General features: G+C 45.7%; 1 long non-coding RNA gene across 1 annotated transcript in view; it reads right to left on the bottom strand.

Moving 5' to 3' along the window:
* LOC142584280 (uncharacterized) overlaps positions 1-15706 on the bottom strand; it is a 47470-nt gene extending 31764 nt beyond the window's left edge. Inside the window, exon 1 of the long non-coding RNA XR_012828749.1 lies at positions 15656-15706. This is a non-coding gene — a long non-coding RNA (uncharacterized LOC142584280). The remainder of the gene's footprint in view (positions 1-15655) is intronic.
* Positions 15707-16097: the final 391 nt, after the last annotated feature.

Here is a 16097-nt window from a genome sequence, read left to right as displayed (position 1 = left end):
CAAAATAGTCATCTGCATAACCACAGTGCACGAATACTACCACTACAGTATGAAAATGTAGTTTTCAAATACTTTTTATTATGCAGATGAACATGTCAAGGGAAACAGGCATCAACTCCCACACATCAAAGATCACTACAATGTGTATAAATTATGCGCCACTTTTAAAGCGAAACAACAGCAGCAATACGACACCCTGGAGAATGGTCGTTTTAAATGAATTCTGCAAATGCCAGCAAGCCTTTATTGTAAAATCATCCGAAGAAATGGATCAAATTGCGCAGCCATGGTTCCCATGTGCAGGCGCACCGGCACTGCCATTCGAAGGGGCATTAATTAAACAGTTTGTGGCTAACTAGAAAACTTTTCTTTGTGTGGTGTCAACCACTACTCATTGTCGACGAATACCCCGGGGTGTTTCAACATTATCCAGCAGGCATCCATGAAATTTTGTAGCAGTGTAGGATGTACGAAAAAACGTAGAATCTATTTCATAGCTATAACTTTGTAATTTGGGTGCGCCATAGGCCATTTTCAAATTTGAACTACTTGGGCTTATGCAGGATGCTTGCCAAGAAAATAGAACTTTTGATATGACCGAACCACCGACTCTAAGCAACAGCAATAATTAGGCGGGAATAAAATATGCAAATAAATGAAGGATCCTTTTTAACTTGCAACATACTAAGTGTATTCGCGACGCCCTACAGAAGTTATTAAATGCTGTCGAATGTGAAAAACACTCCGCAGAGAGGTGATATTAAAGTTATATTTGTTTCATGCAAATGGCTCAATTAAGAAACCGATTCACGTTAACAAGATTAGGCGCATCGATATCTGCGCCTTTCTATGCATCCAGTGGGTGTTATCGACGTGCTGCGTTCTAAATATGAGCGTACAATTAATTTCAATTGGTTTTTATCAAATAGTCTACTGCTTCGCTTCCGAACGTTAACCAATCGAATGCATTTAGTAACACCGCAGAATCAGCGGCGTTTGCAACCATTCAAGTCGGTTTGGGAAAGAATAAAAACAACATGGATTTTGTGAGCGCGAAGTGAAGTCTGTGATAATCACTGCAATGTAAAAAGCACTACCATGTGGACTTCCATAGATAAGGAAACCGTTTATTCATCATGCACGGAGAGTATGCGTCGTGCAGTATGTCGTGGTCGCTAACATGGAGATTTTGAATAATAAAGCGGATTCAAGAATGATATTTTTGAAGCAACTTTCCTGGCTTCGAAGTGGCTGAAATGTTGCGAATTCTTGATTCAAGTTTCCTAAACGTCGCCGCTCACCAAGTACGAAGCTTTGCCACTAAACAGGAAATAATATCCCTGAATCTAGCGACAAATTTCTAAGATGACAACACTGATTATTACAGACCAGCAAATTATCAAAACCAACGCTTATTTTACGTTTTCAGATATGGTTAAGTTTGACTTCGCCTTGGCTGTTATTTTGTTGGATTTGCCAATGTCCCGCCAACAGTGCAATTTTCAAAATTGGGGCAGGGGGAGGCAAACGGTCAACTTTGCCGCCCCCTGTTACAGGCGGGGGGCAAGTGTTCTGGATAGATAAGCCTATGCATAACGCACACGCACCCCGCAGCAACAGCCAGAGAATGTCAACCTTGCGCGCCTCGCTTACCCTCCTAATCCTCCATGCATCGCCTCCTGTCTCATTCGCTGTTTCGTTGAATTCTAGCTAGACTTTCCTCTAGGTGGCGCTGCTCCGCCGCGCACTCCAGTAGTAGCGTGAGATATTGTCGTGGATAGACGTGTTTTTCTAGGGCTCTGTGGCGGCGACAAAATCATAACATTTTTGTGCGTGCTTTGAGTTTGCTTTTGTTTTTGATTTGCTGGTTTTTAGCCTTTAAATAATAATTGGGTAGTTTCTCTTTCTTTCTCTTTTTTTGTGTGCGCGGGTGTGTTTCGTGTATATTTGGTTTTGCAGTATAGTCACAGAGTCTTTTCGTGCCACGTGCTTCATTCAACACATGCAACCGGGCGGGACGTTAACTCTTTATAGACTTTAAGTAGTAGCTTGGAAGTGGCAAGATTAGTGGGTAGTAGTGGTTTTAGTGTGTGTGTGTGCTTTGGTATCGGGAATATTGCTTTGGTAGGAAATTGATAGCGTGACGCGTGGTTGAACCCGTACGAAAATGTGGCATACCTTAAGTCTATGCGGCATTGATTCCTTTTGAAACATTGGTGAGAACTGCCTTGCGGCATTCTATGGATTTAGGTACTGTGCGTATCAGTTTTTGTTAGAAGGCACGTATTCTGCGTTATTATAGTATTATAGTATTTAGATTAGGAAAAGCCGTGCGATACATGGCAAGAAAGCCGGAAAAGCGTGGGCTGGATGAGAATGGAGAGAGAATCCAGTCAATTGGCCCACACTTTGATGTCGATGCTAGGCTGAAGAAAAAGGAGGCTTACCAGGAGGAGCTTGCCAAACAGCCCAAAGAGCGCAAAAATGAGCTAAATATGCAGCGTGATGCACGGACAGGGCCGCCGTTGTGAACTAGAATGATCGTGACAATGGAACACAGTTCCCCGACGTGACAGGAGAGGGAATGCCAGCAAAGTACGGGTATTGCTTACCACGTAGCGAGGGGGTAGCTGGAAAGAGTGCTACCTGCCTTGAGGCGATAAAAGGAGAAACGCAGGACTCATTGCCTCTTGTCAAATCCGAAACACGCGGAAAAGACGAAAGCAAGCACGGAGAGGAAGGAAAGAGTTAAATGGGGATTATCGATGGCGACTTAAACCTGGCTAGGTGCACAGAAGCAATTCTGGAGAGGGTGAAAGGTGATGAAAGAGTGGCGCTAGGGACATATTCAGGGCGGATACTGGGTTCTGTCAAGGAGCGGGCGATAGCAAAGCTCCCGGGAAATGGCCACCTGGGCAACTTTGTCATAGTAGCAGGTGGGCTAAATGACGTCCTAAAGAGGAAAGGGACAGGACTAGCCCAGCCCTTGGCGAAGGGGGTGGGTGATTTGCGCGAGCTGTCCCCTAAGTTGCAGATCCTGGTGTGCACAGTGCCGGAAGTGCCTGCACGTGACAGTCACGTACAAAGAGCCGTAGGGGCTGTTAATGAGGCGATATGGAAACTGAGCCTAGAGAAAGCTGTCGATGTTGTCGAAGTAAAAAGGGAGGTGAGAAGGTGTGGTGGTTTTCAACAAGGCGGGATCCACTTCAATTACAGACTTGGACGAGAAGTGGGCTGGAGACTTGGTGGTCGCGGTGTTGCTTTCTTTCAGAGGCCCACGGGTGCTCAGTAGGCGAGAGTACGTAGTAGTAATGAAGGTCCCCTAGGGGAACCTTAGAATAGCATCGCCGTCAATAACAGTTAAAGGAGGAAAACAACAAAGAGAGCTCCCCATGCAATAGGCTACATCAACATACAAGGCCGCCAAAAAAGGAAAAGTTGGCAGACATAGCGGATCAGTTAAATAGACAAGAAATAGGGGTGTATGCGGCTACAGAACCGCACCTTACAGACTCGGAAGAGCCGCGAGTAACTGAGAATTATGTTTGCGAAGGTGCAGCGATGGCATAGAGGTGGAACATCCGCCTCGCGTGCAAGAGGACCGTGGTTGGAATCCCGGTGCCGCGCTATTTTCCACCGGAATAAAAAAATCCGCGTGTTAAAAAAATTGCGTAAACAGGCCTGGAGTGCGCCCTGATCCCGGTGTCCATAACCGATAACGCACTCCCTCACTCGCAACCTCCCTTCCCACCCTCGCAATCCCACCCTCGCACCACTTCTCTTTCCTGCAGACTACGCGGTAAGATTTTTACCGAGTGAAAAAGGGGAACGGGTGTCTGGCTGCTTTTGTGTGACCGTGAAGCCGCCACATCACGTCCCCTTCTAGTGAGTTAACGAACGTTCATAGGACGATCTAAATTGTTCACACGTCCACATGACAGGGCGCCCTGGAGACTCGTCCAGTGCGTGTCCTTGTGATTTGGCGTGTTTGGAGGAGTAGAGCTTTGGAGGGTGGTGTCAGAGATGACGGTTCATGTGAAACTGTGTCAATGTGCGCTGGCTTCAGCCGATCGAGTGACAGCACTTTGTGACGACCGCGCACTTCGATTGTGAATTGCTTCTCACCTCGACGCAGCACTTTGAATGGCCCGTTATACGGTGGGTGGAGTGGCTGATGAACTGCGTCATGACGCACAATCACGTGTGTACACGAAGCGAGTTCTGATCGTACGTGCGCCGTGCGTGGCGCTCCCCGTCGCGATGGCGTCGTCCGAAGGTGTTTCATTATGTCTCGTAGCCTAAATGCGTAGGCTGCGGTGGATGTGCAACCCTCTTGCGGGCGCCCGTGAAGAATTCTCCTGGAAGGTGTAATGTCGTACCCTGGACCAGTTCGACTGCACTGCAGCCGATGTCCGTTTTGACAGCTGTCCTGATTCCCAGGAAGAAGAGTGGTAGTGCCTCCTTCCAGCTGCGCTATTCTGTTGCGGCGAGCGCAGACTTGAACTAGCGGTGGAAGCGCTCCACCATGCCGTTGCTAATCGAGTGGTAGACAGCTCTTCTGAGGCGAGAAACACCAATGAAACGTGTAATGCTGGCCGAAAGTGATGATTCGAACTGCCTTCCATGGTCAGTTATTACAGATGGTGCACCGAAACGAGCAACCCAGCGGGGCAGGAAGGTGTGGTCAACCGTGTCATTAGTGATATACGCTATAGGTATTCCCTCCGCCCAGCGCGTGAATCTGTCAATGCACGCCAGTAAATAGGCTTTTTCTTGGCAAGGCGGCAGAGGTCCGACAATGGTCGACACGTGGTCGACACGTGGTCGACAAGCGCGTCTGCAGGCGCGAACGTTGCTAATGGGGTCACAGTATGTCGATGAATTTTGGCTCGCTGACACGGTATGCATCCTCTTGCCCAGCAACTCACGTCTCGGTTGATACCTGGCCAGATGAACCTTGCTGTGAGCAACTTTTGCATAGCTTTGATTCAAGGGTGCGATAGCGTGTGAACAGAAAGGAAAATGCGGCGACGTAGATTGCCAGGCACGAAGGGGCGTGGGTTGCCCGTGGAGGTGTTGCAACAAATCTGGTCACCTGATCCCGGAATCTGCATCCACTGTAGCTTGAGGGCCGTTTTGTTGTTAGGAGGCTTTTTAGCTCGCCATCTTCTCTTTGCGCTGCCGCCAGTGCGTCGAACTCAACTCCTTCTAGACCGTTGACGACGTTTATATCGCTCCGCGACAGGGCGTCGGCAACCACGTTATCGCTCCCTTTTACGTGGTGGGTGTCTGTCGTGAACTCACAGATGTATGCCATTTGCCGAAGTTCACGGGCCGTATGCGTGCCGCCACGTGAACGTATAGAGCGGAGAGCGGTCAGCGGCTTATGGTCGGTTAAAAGGAAGAACGACGCCTTCTACGAAATGGCGGAAGTTGCGTATACTCGAGTAGACGGGCAGGAATTCGCGGCCGAAGGTGCTGTAGCGGCGCTCAGGATGTGCCATCTTCCTCGAGAAGAATGCAGTTGGTTGCCATGGTGGGGGGGGGGGGGTGCCGTCGCAACACGGCGACGCGTGTGTCGTTCCAACAACGCGCCGATGGCTATGTCTCAGGCATCGACCATTAAACACTGGGGAATACCTGGCCGTAGGTATGTCAGGAGAGCCGCATTTGCCGAAGCCTGCTTGCTTTGATTGAAAACCATTCGACAGGAAGCAGTGTCGACGAGGAAGCAGAAACCATTGTTGCGGTACGTTAGGAAAAAGACGGTTGTGCGACGTTCTTGAATGGCATAAACGCTGGTTGCCCTCAGCGGCTGCCCGGGGCGTTTCACGAGAGCTCGCAGGGTGGTACACATTTGCGTGCAGCAATGCCGAACTTGCGGTGGAATCTACATAGTTTTTGGCGTTTCATAGGCGACTGCGGAGCACTCTGACTGGTTCACCGTGACGCGGTATAGAGCGCTACCACGGAATCCACGAGACGCAAGATTTCGTTATTCATCTCTCGAAGCTGCTCATGTCGAGATGGTGCGCTTGTGACGGCCGCAACAGATGTGGGAGCTACCGCCATGAGCTTGTCGTCTAGCTCGGTCAGCTTGGACAGATCGTTCTCATTTGAGGCTGTCACCACCATTGTGCCGTTCGGGGGAATTTTCTGTAGAAATATTTCTCGGAGCCGCAGGCTGTCAAGACCATCCAGTTTGCTGCCCAATAATTGCTACATGTGACGCAGAAGCTGGCTTGGCGTCCTTTCGCCGAGGTTCGCATCATGGAGCGGCTGCTGTAGCCGTTGGCTTTCGGGCGGCGTAATCCTGTGAATGAGTGTTGCCTTCCGCGCCTCGTAAACGTTGTCTGCTGGTGAGCAAAGCAACAGGTCTTGAACTTCGCTGGCCGTTGATGGGGACAGACTGCTCACTACCTAATGGTATTTCGTGGAATGTGGTTTGATACGCCGTGCAGTTAATTGTGGTTCTACCGGAATGAATCACAATGCAGGGTCCGCAGTCCAAAACGAAGGCAGTTCGACGTCGACGCCGGAGAGTGTCGGAATTTCGGTGCCGTGAGGTGTGTCCATAGCACTTGCTGCTCGTCCGGGTCACCAATGTTGTGGAGGACGTGAGCGCGGCTGGAAATCAGCAGGTAGAAGCGAGTGATGCCTCCCTGAAGCACAAGCAACTGTCCTTATTTTTGTGTTCGTCCAGCCTTTACGGCTCGGTTGCGCACCCTCGCACCACTTCCCTTTCTCGCACACTCCTTGATAAGATTTTTACCAAGTGACAGCGGGCAATTGGTGTCTGGCTGCTGCTGTGCGACCGTGAGGCCGCCACACCTTTTTCTGCAAGCGGGATAGCCGAAAGTGGACGGGGGAGGAGCCCGAATGGCGAGACTAGAACTGAAATAGACCTTGGACTCTGCGCTAACCCTGGCATCATACAAGATGTGGACGTGCTCGGCAAGGTGCGCTGCAGTGAGCATAGGATGGTAAGAACTCGGATTAGCCTGGACTTGAGGAGGGAACGGAAGAAATTTGTACATAAGAAACCGATCAATGAGTTAGCTGTAAGAGGGAAAATAGTGCAAGTGCGGATCAAGCAACAGAACAGGTATTCGGCTGGTTCAACACTAAGGAAGAGGTCCTTAGTGTTGAACCAATGAACGACAATCTTATTGGAATCATTAAGGAGTGTGCAATAGACGTCGGTGGTAACTCTGTTAGACAGGATACCAGTGAGCTTTCGCAGGAGACGAAAGATATGATCAGGAAACGCCAATGTATGAAAGCCTCTAACCCTACAGCTAGAATAGAACTGGCAGAATTTTCCATGTTAATCAACAAGCGTAAGACAGCTGACATAAGGAAGTATAATATGGATGGAATTCAACAAGTTCACAGGAACGGAGGAAGCCTAAGGGCCGTAAAGAAGAAACTAGGAATAGGCAAGAATCAGATATATGCGGTAAGAGACAAAGCCGGCAGTATAATTACTAATATCAATAAGATATTTCAAGTGGCTGAGGGGTTCTATAGAGATTTATACAGTACCAGTGGCACCCACGACGGTAATGGAAGATAATATAGTCTAGTGGAATTTGAAATCCCAGAAGTAACGCCGGAAGAAGTAAAGGAAGCTATGGGAGCTATGCAAAGGGGGAAGGCAACTGGGAAGGATCAGATAACAGCAGATTTGTTGAAGGATGGTGGGCAGATTGTTCTAGAAAAACTGGCCACCCTGTATACGCTATGCCTCATGACTTCGAGCGTACCTGAGTCTTGGCAGAACGCAAACGAAATCCTAATCCATAAGGAAGGGGACGCGAAAAACTTCAAAAATTATAGACCGATCAGCTTACTGTCCGTTGCCTACAAAGTATTTTACTAAGGCAATCGCAAATAGAATAAGGAACACCTTAGACTTCTGTCAACCAAAGCACCAGGCAGGATTCCGTAAAGGCTACTCAACAGTAGACCCTATTCACACTATCAATCAGGTGATAGAGAAATCTGCGGAATATAATTAACCTTTCTATAGAGTTCTCATTGATTACGAGAGAGCGTTTGATTCAGTCTAAATTTCAGCAGTCATGGAGGCATTACGGAATCAGCGTGTAGACGCGCCGTATATAAAAAGTAGTGAAAGATATCTATAACGGCTCCACAGCCACTGTAGTCCTCCATAAAGAAAGCAACAAAATCCTAATCAAGAGGAGCGTCAGGCAGGGAGATGCGATCCCTCCAATACTATTCAGAGCGTGTATAGAGGACGTATTCAGAGACCTGGATCGCGAAGAATTGGGGATAGGAGTTTATGGGCAATACCTTAGTAACTTTCGTTTTGCTGATGGCATTGCCTTGCGTAGTAACTCAGGGTACCAATTGCAAAGCATGCTCACTGACCTGGGGAGGCAAAGCTGAAGGGTGGGTCTAAAAATTAATTTGCAGAAGACTAAAGTAATGTTTAACAGTCTCGGAAGAGAACAGCAATTTGCGATATGTAGCAAGGCACTGGAAGTGGTAAGAGAATACACCTACTTAGGGCAGGTAGTGACTGTGGATCGAGAACACGAGACTGAAATAATGAGAAGAATAAGAGTGGGCTGGGGTGCGTTTGGCAGGCGTTCTTATATCAAGAACAGCAGGTTACCATTATCCCTCAAGAGAAATGTGTATATCAGCTATGGCTTACCAGCACTCACGTACGGGGCAAAAACCTGGAGGCTTACGGAAAGGGTTCTACTTAAGTTGAGAACGACGCAACGAGCTATACAAAGAAGTTTAATGGGTGTAACGTTAAGGGATAAGAAAAGAGCAGATTGGGTGAGGCAACAAATGCGAGTTAATGATATCTTAGTTGAAATCAAGAAAAAGAAATGGAGGGGGGGGGGCATGGGCAGGACATGTATTGAGGAGGGAAGATAACCGATGGTCATTAAGGGTTACGGACTGGATTACAAAGGAAGAGAAGCGTAGCAGGGGGCGGCAGAAAGTTAGGTGGGCGGATGAGATTACGATGATTGCAGGGACAACATGGCCACAGTTAGTACATGACCGGGGTAGTTCGGGAGGTATGGGAGAGGCCTTCGCCGTGCAGTTGGGGTGACCAGGCTGATGATGATGATTATGATGATTGCGAAGGGTGGAACAGAACGAAGTCGGAAAGGAAGGGAGGGGGAGTTGGAATGCTCATCCATCAGGGAAACAAATGGAAAAGAGTAAATTCGAAATTTCCCGAGCATATTTCGTTATCAGGTACAATAGTGGAAAGAAAGACTCTGCAGGGCGTAACGTATTTGTGAACCGGAAATAATTGGATAGACAAGAATCAAGAGTTAGTGGGATGCACATGTGCTGATATTAAGGGTTTCGGGAATGATGCCGAAAGTATTCTATTAGGTGAGATAAATTCCCACATACAGGATCTAGATAGCTATACCGACAACAACGGGAAGTCAATGCCACAGTTTTGTGAGCAACATAGCCTTGTTATCGTGAATACAGGCCACAAATATGAAGGACAGATCACGTGGGAAGTGGGAAACCGACAATGGACCATTGCTTGCTGTCTGATGACAGAAGGAATTCATGATAAGCGGAGCGAAAGGGTCATTGACAAGGAAGGGTACAGCAGCATAGGGTGTGACTATTACGCATCATTCTGAAAATTAGGTATGTAGTTGGGAAAGAGAGCGAAGAATGCAAAATTGCCAGTCCTAATTTCAACGCTGGGCTAATAACAAATATAGTCACTGGAGTCGGCGAAGGACTTGGCAAATGGCCCAGCAAAAAGTACGGATATAGTGAGCTTCTAAGTGTAATAACGGCAGAAATATGGAAATAGAAACATGTTCATTGGAAAGAAAAAAAGAAAGCGAAAAGCTGCAGAACAGGCAGATACAAGAAGCCATCGCTGAGTGACTGAAAGCATCCCGAGAGCACAAGCAGGCAAAAAAGGCGCAGTTTCCTGAGGATGAAGGGGCCAGCAAATGGGAAGTATATCGGATAAAAAATCTATGGTTCAATACGAGTGTGAGGAAAGATGAAATGTGAAAATGAACGTTGGCTGTCAGAAATGTGTGAGAAAAAGAAGGCCGCACCTAGAACGTTTTGGAACCACAGAAAATTATTAAGCCGAAGAGAAAATTTATATGCGCACAGCCACAGGTCTAGACGAGGTTGCCGTTACGCTGATTAATGAACTGGGACCAAACAGTAAGGAAACTCTTTTGGAAAAGTTGAAAAAACTTTGAAAGATAGAAGTATACCATACAGTTGGCGACAAACTAGATCGAATTTAATTTATAAAGGTAAGGGGGAGAAAGATAGAATTCACTCGTGTAGACTGTTGAGCATTACATTGGTAATACACAGGTTAGCAATGCAGCCAATCAAACTAAAGCCGCAAGCATGGGCAGAGAATAATGATATTTTGGGAGAACTTCACAGTGGCTTCAGAACAGGTAGTCGTTTGGATAACAACTTATTTGTTCCTACTCAGTGTATTCAAATATCAAGGGTAGAAAGCAGAACCTTATATGTGTCCTTTTTAGACCTTACAGGAGCGTATGAGTCAGAGAGGCTGAAATAATCCCATGGGTGGCGGCAATGGAAAAAAAATCCTGCTATGAGTAACTGCTTAACAAGAGAAACAACGAAATACGGAAAGAAACAATGTATAATAACTCAAAGGGAAGCTCAATAATTTTCGCTGCGAGATCACGATGCTTACAACACGCACCAATAAAGTGAGATACAAGAACGAAGAAGAAGCATGTGTTATCCGCGATATTGCGGTACTTTTTGTTGTCCTTGTCCTTTTCCTAGTCCTTTTTTGCGGTACTTTTCCTACTTTTCCTTTCCTTGTCCTTGTATTGCGGTACTTTTCCTTGTTTCCTTTTCCATGAGCGATACTTTTCCGGTACTAGTTTTGCTTTTTCGTTACGATATTACGATCTGCAGTACTGGTACTGGTTAGGGAAACGACGGAGCATTTTTCATTAGAATGTGAACATATCTGCCCAGCAGTCGATTTAGGCACTACCGGACTCCTTGAAGCCCTTGGGTTCAGCGACAGCAGGGGGAAAGTAAACATGTCCGCAATAGAAATTAATAAGACGGGAGTAGAAGATAGGTGGAAGAAAAGAAGTGAAACGACAAAAAACGGAGACCTACAAGAACAAAATTCACTATAGGGGGTCAGAAAATTTGGTTAAGGGAATTCATCGGGCGTTATTTCTTCTTTTCTTTTTTTCTTTCTTTACCTATGTAGGACATTAGGCAGCATAGCACCAAGAGCTTTGTGACGCGACCCACCGCGCCGCTCTAAAGAGGATGCTCATAACATCCATCCATCCATCCTCTCGAGTTACTGCATATGTTCCATCAGGGAGGAGGGCTGCGCGTCTGATTGAACGCACCGTTCGCGCCCCTATTCGCCAAATCTCGTCACATGTGCAAAACACGTCCTTTTGAAGGAAAGCAAACTCCACGGCTGCCCCTGCACTGCCGCACACCGCGCCACCGCCTTCGCGAGCCTCTGGCTATGCCTCTGCGGCTTCTGCTACGTCAGTGTTGGTGCGTTGGAATGTTGTTTCGTGCAATTTTGATGAACATTGTTCTTCAGCGTTATGGCACAAAGTCAAGATTACTGTACGCCACTTCTCAACTCTGTACGATGCTTCTCAAAATATTGTAACTGAGCGTTTTGTCTAACCCCATTGCCAATTTACTAGTGAAAGTGAAGAACAAGGCAGCGCCATATGTGTGACTCGTGAATTAAAGTATTCGACCACCTTGTTAACAACCAGCTTTCTGACTCACTGGTTGTGTCAGCTATTTTCAAAGCACAAAATAAGCTGCCTCTCTTGTTAAGCATGTGCCCACAAAAACAAGTGGCACTCGCAGTAATATCATCGTCGGTACTGCGGGTAGAGTGAATCGGCTATTCAACATGACTCATTATTTATTCCAGCGTAACGGTACGTTCCATAATGCACAAACCTATTCGCATCACACACGAAATATGATCATATAGAGTAAGTATAAATCTCACTAGCAATATTTTTGCTATGAGAATAGGCGATAAGATTCAAAACATGTATGGTTCCTCTCGCGCTATGTAACAGCTGGTTAGCCGCTGAAAAAACTTTGCAGGAACCAGACACAAATGTGCACGTGAGAACACAAATATAAAAATTCACCTTGCGAATGTAGCAGGGCAGTACTATACAGTGTATATAGTCAGTCGTAGTCCATCGAACTTCGAGGTACAACATTTGAAACCGAATGTAGCGTCTATTACCCTACTTCAATCTGCGCAAAATTCTACTTAGCTTGCGTTTTTTTACAGAAAATTTTACAAGGTTACAGAAAATTTGTAACACTTGTTTTATGCGCTGTCGTTGTTTTCTGAACTTGCCTATTTTATCTTTCAAAGCACTGTGTCAAAAACAACGTGTGACGAACGATTTGTAGAACTTCCTCTATCTAGAATAGTGTCTCTTTGATTTTTGTTATGCTTAAAAAATAAAATAAGTGTTTCTGCCGACAGTGACTCGCAACGAACAACTTGATGCATCCATTTTATCTAAAGTGGGTCTTTCATCGAGTTTCCCTTTTTTCTTCGGTGTGAAAGTCTTCTTGCGCCAAGGACGTGGAATGAACGAGCAAGCACACTCGGCCGCTTTGCGGCGCCGTTTTTTTGCACTTGAGAGGAGTGACTTTTCTGTTTAACGTGAATGCGTTGGTAGGCAAGATGGCTGACCTATGCACAACTCCGTTCCCGTAGGAAGCACATACAGTAACTTTAACGCACTCAGTGCATTCCTTCGTACGTTTCCCTGAGCGCGATTCTCTTCTCCACATCGAGGTGCCTTCATCCTCCGGCGCACGTTTCCTTCACGGCTTCAAACATCGGGTCGCCGAGTTCACCGGTGAGCCTTGTACGCTGGCGCGTAAAAGTGACATGATAATGGCACCAATTTTTTGTCCTTCGATGTTCCACAACACTTCTAGGCTAATTTGAAACCATTGTACTTCGCAAGGTGGAATTATACAGCGGAAGGACCTGTATTCTAAGAGGACGGAAGCTCTGAACCCCACTCATATTGCTACCTGATATTTTAAAATCATAGGTTTGTGACCAATATTAGACGAGACAGATTTGTATTGTGCGAAAGTAATTCTTGTGAGGTAACGGTGCGGTCAAGAACTGCTAACAAATCGGATATGGTATAACTGGTATGCATAGGAATTTCAATTGTAATTTGAGGATAATGCTGCAAGTACGCTATAAAAAAGCATAAGAGAGCGCGAAATAACGTGCGAACAATTATAAAGAATAGTACACCTAAATGGCTAAAATACGATGCATCGCAGCGCTGAACTGCCTGTAGGAAGCGACGGATACAATCCTGCAAGGATACGTCCAAACTGTCTAAGTATGCTTATGCTACATAATAATGGGCGCAAACCTTAATTCAGTAATGTCAGCCCTCTAATACAAGTAAAAAAAGGAACACCGATTACAGACTGCTATTTAAGATGCAGCAGCGGAGATTAAGCTGGCAAATTTTCAGCTCGCGCAGGATTCTACTACGCTCACGAAGAATCAACAAGAAGATATTCGCAATCTTAACGCATTTCTAAGGCTGCTGAATTCTAAGTAGTAGCGATGTAGTGAACCACAAAAGAAGAAGCACAAGCTGAAGAACCGTAGGAACCGCGGCACGTTGTGCACGTTTAGCGGCACAATAACAATTTTTAAACACTGTGTAGACATTGCATGAGCAATAAACCGAGCACAAAGGGCTCGGCCTTTGAAGGTGCAGCAATCTTACGATGATAAGCTGTCCTAAGGTTCCATGGCCAGTAAGCTGACTTTGCTGGTAGGCAAGGGCACCAATCAACAGCGTAAATATACATGCATACAGCAGAGCATTCATTTTAGTGACGCTATGAGAGCGAAGGGTATCGATAAACCAGATATACCGGGGCGCAAGATGCTCTGTATATGCCCTTATTAACCGTGCGGGAGATAGCATGCTATATACTTAGTCGACTGGCTGCTACTTCGTCATTTTGCTTACGGATATACGTCATTCAATACGGCAAGAGTGGCATTTGAAGAAGGTTCGAGTTTAAGGGACCTTGACGGTCCTGCCTGTCAGAAGACACTTACGTTCCTTTAGCAAAAGGAAACACCATGCAGAAATAAACACCCGGGGTACACATCACCGTTATGTGAGCATATACGTCGTTTATACAGCGTAGGGGACAACTCTTCGACACGTCAACGGTTTATCATGTGACATTATTTCTCTCTTTTTTCTTTCTTTCTTTATTGATATTGTCAGCGCTTTCTTTAGGGCCATTGCAGGAGTGGAGAAAAAAAATAAAACAAGCAATGTCAACACATCTGATTCAGGCAGGGCGTACAATACATCTGAATACAGCGTACAAAAAAGAAAGTGCAGTGCATATGCACTGTAATAAAGCAGGCAGAAAAACCAATCAATATCCCTTGAGGCATGTAAAATAAGAACAACATATACAGATGATAACGGAATCATAAAATCGGATTATTCACAAAGTTAGATGATTAACGCACTGCGCTCTCGGAATAGATAACGGCATGCAAATTGCTCAGAAAATTATTAGAGGAGGCAGACTGGACTACGAAATCGGGAAGCATGTTTCACTCTTTTATCGTTCTGGGAAAGAAGTTATATTTAAATGTGTCGTTACGGTTTACAAGAGGGGGAATCTACATGCTCTGGCGATGTCTAGAAGATTAATTAGTAGAAATTTCGACATAGTTCATCCTAATATTTTTATTTTAATATGGATAATAAGGAACAGGAACTCCAGCCTATCATACTTAGTCCTTAATTCTAAATTGGAAAGATTTTCAACATGACATAGTTTGAAGGGGAGTGAAGTTCACCATATTTGTTGAAGATGAATCGAGAAGCTAACCACTGAATCCTTCCCAGCTTATTACGGTTTTTCTGTGTGTAAGCATCCCAGACAGTTTTCGCGTACTCAATGATTTGTCTGACTAGTGTTCTATAGGCCAAGTTTTTAACTTCAGAGGTTGCTTTGTGTAAATTTTGCCTTGGGCTTCAAAGTGCATTATTCGCCTACTTACTTACTTCCTATACATGTCTATTCCTGCTTAAGTCACTCCTAAATAATAATCCCACCCGGGGCGGTGTTCCCGGGTTCCAGTCCCGGACCAGGACGAAATTTTCTTCAACTGTGAGGCTTTTCTTTCGAGGAACCTTTGTGGGGTTTCCTTAGTAGGAACTGTTACGAACGGGTAGATGTCTGATTTTCCTTTTATTAATTACTTCTCTACCTTGCGGGTTTCCACAGAACTACTACGTCAAAGATGAGGCACAAATGTTCGTCTAGTAGTCTCTCTTCATAACGCGCTACTTTGCTATCCACGCTCCCTCACCCACATCCCCTGGAATCTGAACTCAGGAAAGGCCAGCGTCTCTAGTAAAAGTCAAATGCTTTAGACGAGCTTCCAATGTCGGCTAGTGACACGTTATCGAAGTTTAAACATATAAATCTTGGACAAAGTGGGCTAGAGGCATAAAAGTCGCCACAACAATGAACACGCCGTTGGTAAGTAAAAAGTAACTGGACTCACCTCTTCAAGACACAGATTTTGAAATTGTTCTATAATTACAGTCAATTTTCTGCAACACAATTACAGCAAGTGCACTCGTTACTTTTATGGGCCTGTTTAAGTTCAATGGAAGTCAACGGCTTCTTATGTGAACGTTATGAAGTTTACATAAAGGAGGCTTGTTAATATCTGCGCATTTCGCAACAACCTGATTATTAACATGCATGTGATCTTCTGCTGGAAACCGCTTTGAAAACTTGCCCTGTTCTCTGGGTGCAGTGTTTCTCGTGTTGCTCAGATTTCACTTGAGATCTGCTAAACTAGTGAGAGTAAGATAATGAGTCTCTCGCTTCTAAAGTCACGTTTGTTCCGGCCTAGTATTGCATTAATATTCATGCACGTTACAGGCACACTTCAGTTAAAGAGAATTTGTGTATACAGGGCTGCAAGTTTTGCGAGCAGA

This window comes from Dermacentor variabilis, chromosome 6 (genome assembly GCF_050947875.1).
Source record: "Dermacentor variabilis isolate Ectoservices chromosome 6, ASM5094787v1, whole genome shotgun sequence".
NCBI lineage: Eukaryota > Metazoa > Arthropoda > Arachnida > Ixodida > Ixodidae > Dermacentor > Dermacentor variabilis.
Note: the sequence above shows the minus strand (reverse complement) of the source record. Positions and strands in the feature narration are given on the sequence as shown.